At 46.4% G+C, this 7,549-nt stretch overlaps 1 pseudogene; it reads right to left on the bottom strand.

The window, feature by feature from the left end:
• Positions 1-6,373: 6,373 nt before the first annotated feature.
• Positions 6,374-6,639, bottom strand: LOC114635139 (annotated as a pseudogene).
• Positions 6,640-7,549: the final 910 nt, after the last annotated feature.

Here is a 7,549-nt window from a genome sequence, read left to right as displayed (position 1 = left end):
GAGAGAGAGAGGAAGAAACAGAGAGAAATGCACGTACACATGGAAAGACCAGAGAAGACATCAACTGTCCTGCCAGTCACTGTCTGATTAATTTCCTTGAGACAGAGTTTCTTACTGAACTTAGAGCTATGCTGGCATCCAGGAAGTCCCAACTGTCGTCCTGTTTCTGTCCCCCACAGCACTGGGGATACATGGACATGTGCACCCACACACAGATTTCCTGAGGAAGGCCTGGGGATTTGAACTCAGCTTCTCATGCTTGCTCAGTAATTGCAATTTCCTCCCGGTTTTGTTTTAAAAAATATTTGTTTATTTTTCCTTCATGTGCATGAACAGCTGGTTGCATATGTTCGTGTGCCACCATGTGCTTATGGGGGCCAGACGAGGGCATCGAATCCTCTGGAACTGGAGTCACATGTCTGTGAGCCGCTGTGTAGGTGCTGGGAACTGAACTTAGGTCCTCTTCAAGAGCAGCCAGTGCTCTAACTCACTCCTCCCTAGCCTCTTGAAATCTTGTTTTATTTCTCACCGCCACCTTACTGGTTTGCAGCTCTTGGTGTTTTTCAAGTTGATTGTGTCTTTGATACAGCAATCCTAGAAGGTAAAGTGTATATTGCTTTTCTTAATTCCCATGTGATCAGGACAACAGTGAAATCAGAGGTGTTAAGTGACTTGTTGGAAGTCACCCAGTAGGCTAACCACAGATACCAAGGTCCAAATCCACGTCCCCTATTCAGAATTGAGGAAGAATACCAAACTCTCCTTCACAGCTATACCAAAGCCTTCCTTATACAGGATCTCATATATGGGGTACCTCTTAACATCATCCCCCTGCTGTAGACCCAGAGAGGTTAAATGTCTTGTTCAGTAATGCTCAGCAAATAAATGATGAAAATTAGCTTTCAAGTCTACAGTCAGCTGTATGTTCTTTCTCCTTTTTTTTTTTTTTTTTTAAGGCTGGCTGACCATGAGACAAATAAAAGACCAGCTAAAACAAAAGCCATCATGTCTGTTCTGACAGCCAGGCCACAGCACAACTTTTTCTGACAACGGCAAGGATCAAGACACCCAACAGAAAGCATGGAAATCTACCAGGCAGCTCGCCACTGAAAGGTGTAATTAGGGAGCTGACAGGCTGTACATGCAACACCATTAACGGGTCCACCTGTGAGGGAGACCTGGCGAGCACAGGTAATTTGGACAGAGCAGAGAACTCAACGGAGATTCAGGCTGCAGGTGCCCAGCCTGACCCCGGGACCAGAAGCGTCCCCAGGGAACAGGAGGAAGGGCCTGGCCTGGACTCTGCCGGTGACACAAGCTTTTTGCGTGGTGCTCACTACACATTATGCTAAAAGTGTGACAGATTTTTGAGGCAGCCTGGGTGGGAACCATGGAAACAAGTTAGGGGAGAGGAGAAGCTGATTGCTGCTGTTCCTGTTAGGGAGGGAAGAGTGAGATGCAGGGATTTATCCACCCTCCTCCACCAGCCTTGGCTTCCTCTTTCATTCCCAACTCCCCCAGCTCTCTGGATGCATGACCCCTCCTGAGCTCACCAACAAAGGGAAGTGGACAACACAGGGAGGGTGGGCAGTGATAAATTGTAGTATTGCAGTCTACTTCTCTGGACTCTAACACAGAGCCTGGCATCGTAAGAAGCACCCTTGGCTGAGTATTCACTCTGTGCTAGGCACCATGGGAGCTGTCTCTTGAGGATTGTCTCCAACTCTGTCACCAACTCAGAGCTGAGGAACTAAGTAACTAGCCCATCCACGGAGCTAGTAACGGAGCGTATGTGAATCTAGAACCACGTAGAGGAGCCGTGCTTCAGTCATTGCACCACAGGCGCTGCCACGACCCTGCGACCCTGTACAAACATTTGACAGACCTAGTTTCCAACCCAGTCATTTAGGGCAGAAAAACAGATCCGTGAATTCCTTGTTTCAATATGCACAAGGTCACGGGGTTTTTCCACAGCGATGTCTTCTGATGAGGGTGGCGATAGATTGTACATTCTCCACTTTGAAGCTGCTCTGAGATGGAAGGAATTGATGCGTTACCATGCAATCAAAGTCCTTTCCTCCCAGTCTCTTGCAGCCCTCTCTTTCTCTGTGCTTTAGTCATGGCCATCACCATGGTTTCCAGCCTCTTGAACAGAGAAATCTATCTCCTCTTTGTGTCAAGAGCAGGGGAAGGGTGCTGGGTGTGAGGCTTGGAGAGCAGACCCTGGTCAAGCAGGGAGAGAATATGGTGTTCTGATGAGGACGGGCTCTGAACAGAGAGCAGTGGCTGCCCAGCTCTGGATTCAGGTAGCTGCTGGGTAGTAAATGGGGAAGAGGGTGGTCCAGGAGCCTGAATCCATCCCGGGAATTCACCACACAGATGTGAGATACCAGAGAGGTGTTTTCAGTGACCACTGAGGGTCTGAACAAGGGGGCTACATTACTTTGTGCAGGAGCACTCTGTCAAGGGGAACTAGGGTAAAACATCGAGTGGAAGGAGGCTCAGGAAAGTCTGGATTGAGATGACTCTATGCAGAACTGAGTGGCGGTCACATGGAGAGGTGGTGGCTTGATGAGGATTGTCCCCTACAGGCCCATGTATCTGAGCACTCAGTTCAGGGTTATCGATGTTCTTTGGAAAGGTTATTGGAACCTTGAAGAGGTGAAACCTTGCTGGAGGAAGTATGTCACTGGGGGTGGGCTTTGAGATTTTATAGCCTGGCCACTCAACTTCCTCTTTTCTCTCCGATTCCTGTGTATGAATGAGAACGTGATGAGTCGGGTTCCTTGACTGCTATGCCCGCCTCACACTCCTGCTGCCATGGAGGATGGACTGAAAACCAAAATAAACCCCCTTTCTCCAAACTTACAGAAAAGCAACCAATACAGGTTTCCAGGGTAGAATGGGAGACAGAGATCTCCAGACAAGTGTTCCCTAGAGATGGGGAAGATGCACCTTGAGTCCCATGAAGCGGGGCTAAAGGACCAAAATCATCTAGGGCAACGCTTCTCCACCTGCGGGTTGTGAAATGGGTCCTTTAGGGGCTCAAATGACCCTTTCACAAGGGTCACCTAAGACCAGAAAACACAGATCTTTACATTGTGATTCATAATACTAGTAAAATTACAGTTATGAAGTAGCAATGAAAATAATTTAATGGTTGGGTGGGGGTGTTTAACCACAATGTGAGGAGCTGTATTAAAGGGTCAGAGCATTTGGAAGGTTGAGGACCACTGCTCTAGAGAGATGTTATTTTTACTTCTCCTCTGGGAGTGATGTTGAAAGCAACGTACAAATAACGTCCCATTTGTAATCTCAAGTTGAAAATATGCCCGTAAAAATTAGGGCAGATGAGACAAGTCAGAAGGTGGTAGGAATATCTAGGTCTGCTGTGTAGGATCTCTTCGCTTGCTTTGAGAAGAAGCAAAGCTCTCCACTCACGCCTTGCCTGCTGCTGCCACATGCAGACACTCCTTTCTGTCCCCTCACATGCCTCCCCTCACCACTGGGTCCCATGTCTACCTGCAATCTCTAGACAAGTCTTCCCCTGCTGTGCTCCTATCAATGAGGAAGAGGCTCTGCTGTCTGTACAGGCTTAGTCCTACCTAGAGAGAAGAGCATACAGACACCAATCCAGATAACACCTATCAACTCCAGGTTGTAATGATGACAAAAGCCAAGACTTCTGCAGATGAGGTTATTCCATGAATAAATGTCAGGTAGGTGTGATCTAACTCGTGGGCCACAGATGGTGTCCAGCAATTAACTTATTTCCAAAACCAATGATACGTGGCAGTCATGAGATAATGGTCCTTCCTGAATGAGTGCTTCAAGGGGTGTTCTTGGGTACAGATGAACTCAAAGAGAATGGGCAGCCTGGGCAGAGGAAGGAGCTCAGGCTAGACCATTTGTCTGTGATTTACCATGCACAAGACTCTGGGTTTAATTCTGAGAACTACCAAATTAAATCAAAACCAACAAAAAATTGTAGTGTGCCCAAATCCACCAAAGGAGAGCATCTTAGGAAGATGCTAGAATGCTTTTCTTTACCATGTGATTTGCCACTATCCTTTATTAAAATATTCAGATTACATTTCTGTCCCCCTCTCTCTCTTTGATGATGTTTTCTCAAATTCTTCATCAAACCCCAACTGACTCATAATCAATGCCAAGTTGGCCATAACCACACTGTAACTCTCACTTGTGGGCTGGGATTCAGCTTTGTGTATGTGGTTTTCTTCCTCTCTCAGGAGTGAGGATGCAAGAAACTGGGTACAATACAAAGTCATTCATCTCGTGCTCTCGAGCTTAGCTAGCTAGCCCCTCCTCCACACAGCCTAGTATTTGAAGAAGAAAAGGAAGAAACAATGGAGATGGAATGAGGTGACAGAGGGAAGTTGGAAGCAAGGATAGTTGACCAGATAAGGGGCTGAGCAAATGGATGGATGATACGTTCGGGGAATGCGGTGGATGGTAGATAGTTGGATGGATAGGTGAGTGGGTGGAATAGTGATGAGTGGGTAGATGGATGGGTGGGTGGACAGATGCCTCTGAAGTTACGTGAAGACACAATCTGTGAGAGGACAAAGTGTCATTGAAGGAGCAGTGGATGAAGCCTAAGAAGTCCTGTCCTGGGGTTTGGGATCTGAGTGAACTGCTAAGAGTGGTCTCACTATCTGCAGTTTTCCTTAACTTCTTGTGCCCACCTTTCTAATGGATGAAATAAGAAAATCTAATCCCTTGATTCCTAAGGCTCCCGACACACTCCATGTCTCTGTGTGTTCTCATTCTTTTTGCGGATGATGACAAACCCTTGGGTGGAAGAGATGTCTCTGGTAGAGCAGCAGCATGGTGAGATAGAGTTTTTACAAAGGTAAGAGGTCATGCTCCCTGCTTTCAGGGGAATTACTGTTTGTTTAGAGAGATAGGATTTGGGCAAGTGTCCAGGTCAGGAACAACTGCTTTTACTGGCTTCCATCACTCCCCAGAAGCTACGATAAATGTTATTTTGACCTGATATGCACAGCTACCCCACTTCCTCAAGCAAGGCCTTGGCTTCTTCCAGCTCAGTGCCTCTGTACCGAAGAGTCTGTTGTGCTTGGGCGATGTCTCTAACCTCCAAGGACCTGTCCTGGTTGCTTAGTCTATAATCTAAACTGACAACAGACTTTCTGTTTTAAAATAAAGCCCTATCATTTTCATCATCTCGGCTCAGCTATTCCCCTCCTTTCTCTCTCCCTCCCCCAGCCTCATCATCCCTCTTCCGAAGTTGAAAGTGAGTCTTATTAAGTGGTGCTGTGTCATCCACTGTTGAGTTGTGTCAGCTGGAAATGGAACATGATTAAGTATATGAAGAAGCCCTGGCTTCGCCTGCCACAACATTACACAACAGAAGCCTTGGCAACCCAAGAACATCTTTTCTTTTTCTTTTGCCTTCCTGGTGAGCGGTGTGACCTGACTCTCACTTTGTGGGTCCTGATGCTGGACCCAGCTGCCTTTGGAATAGGAGTGCTGGACAGCACATTGATATAAGAATAGCCTCATTATACAAGTGTGCCTTGAGGCCAAGCGGAGTTCATATAGAAACACGCCTGCAGGACTCCCTCAAATATTTGCCAAGCCCAGAAGAGTCTAAAGCATCAGTACAGAGTTTTCCTGAGAGCCCTGGGGTCAGAAGCACTGCCATGGCACCCTCTGGCTGGGCCACCTCTTCTACTCACTTTCTTTATAGACTCCATTGAGAATATGCTGTTTTCAGCTGGATCCTCCTAATGGTAGCCCTCTCCTGCAATGCTTTAGGGACCGATCTGTCATGAATGCTGGCCTCATCCCAATTAGCTGGTTCCAACTCTACAGAAGGAGGCAGAAGAACTTCCAGACAAATCTGTAGATATGCACAGGAGAATCCAGGACATTTTACTGGGGCATGTGGCTGAATACCCCCAACCACCTTTTTTTGTTTTTTGTTTTTTGTTTGTTTGTTTGTTTTGGTTTGGGATTTGACCTTTATTGAGCTTATCCACCAGAGTGGAAATACTGTCTGTACAAAATCAAATGCTTTTTACTATAGCTTCTGCATCACAATTAAAATCCAAACAGTTTAAAAAACAAAACAAAACAGTCAACTCAATCAAAACCCACTGCATCAGAATCAATAACTTCTTTGAAGCCAGAGTAACACTTAAATATGGTTAAGACTGGAATGCAGAAATTTGGTTGTTTGGAAGACGAATTAAGCCCCCAATTTGCTCAAATAGAATTACAAAAGGACAAAATTGTGTTTTTCAGAGAGATACAGTCCACTGGAATCACCAACACCGGACAGCGGTGAGGAATGTTGAGTGTCCTGAGATAATAAGGAATCCAGGCATCCTTAGACAGTTTTCTGTAGTCCTTTCTTCTCAGTCAGCGGTTTGCGCATGTGTGGAACGACACCACCGCCAGCAGCAATCATAGCCTCGACCCGAGAGTCCAATTCCTCATCTCCACGTATAGCAAATTGCAAGTGACGAGAGGTCCATGGCTGGTTGTCCTATATTTTGGTTGTTGATGAATATAGCCCACAGAGAACTGCTGCGAGCAGGAACCTGCTTTTGTCTTGGTCTTTCCAGAGTTCTTTCCAGTCTTACCGCCAGCCATTTCGGACTGTGCTGAAGTTCAAGTGAGGAAGAAACAGGCAAAAGCCCAGCCAGACCCTGGCGCCCACTCTTTGATTGCACTGCGATTCAAACTCCCTTTATTTCTAATGCACTACATTTTTCTGTTCTCTTCTCTTTGGACTTGCCTGGTCAAATGTGTCCTGATTGATACTGTGGGGTAGCTGATACCTCTGTCTTACCCTTATTCTAGACTTGTGCTTGATCCCAGCACCTTGGTCTATGTTTGGACTTGTGTGTGCATACATGTTCCTGTATGAGCAGGTATACATACATGTGTACATCCTCCTGTGGAAGGGTAGATGTCTGTACACGTGTGCGTGTACACATATCTGTGTGTTCGTGTGTGTATGTGTGCACAAGTGTAGTTTAATTTTAGGTGTAAAGATGACAGGAGCCATATACTTTGCTTTTTTGAGACAAGGTCTATTACTGGGGCTTGTTGACTAGCCTAGGCCTGTTGGCCAGAGAACTCCAGGGAGCCTTCTGTCTCTTCCTCCCCAGCACTTCATGGAATCTGTCTTTTTAACATGGATTCCAGGCCTTGAACTAACTGACTGGCTGAGCTGTCTTGTCTAGTCTCCCATGTTTGGACTTCCGTGGGACATACTTGTTGCAACCAACACCATCTTGATTCAGTACACTACCTGTGGTTCCAGTAACTGCCTCATCTTAAAACCAGGACCTGATAGTTGACGAAAAACCCCTGTGTTTCCCATTGTATTCTTCCTTTTTCACTCCAAAGCAACCTGTGCTTTGATCTGGGGTTGGGGATTTTGAGCCACAGCAAAGGGTCATTTGCATCATAGGCTGTCGTCAGGGAAATATGACAGTTTCATCTCCCTGTGACCTTGAGCAGAGGATACGGTGTCCCCAAGGTCCGCAGTACTTTG

The sequence above is a fragment of the Grammomys surdaster genome, unplaced genomic scaffold (assembly GCF_004785775.1).
Source record: "Grammomys surdaster isolate TR1022 unplaced genomic scaffold, NIH_TR_1.0 1164, whole genome shotgun sequence".
Lineage (NCBI taxonomy): Eukaryota > Metazoa > Chordata > Mammalia > Rodentia > Muridae > Grammomys > Grammomys surdaster.
This window is presented reverse-complemented; position numbering and strand designations above follow the sequence as displayed.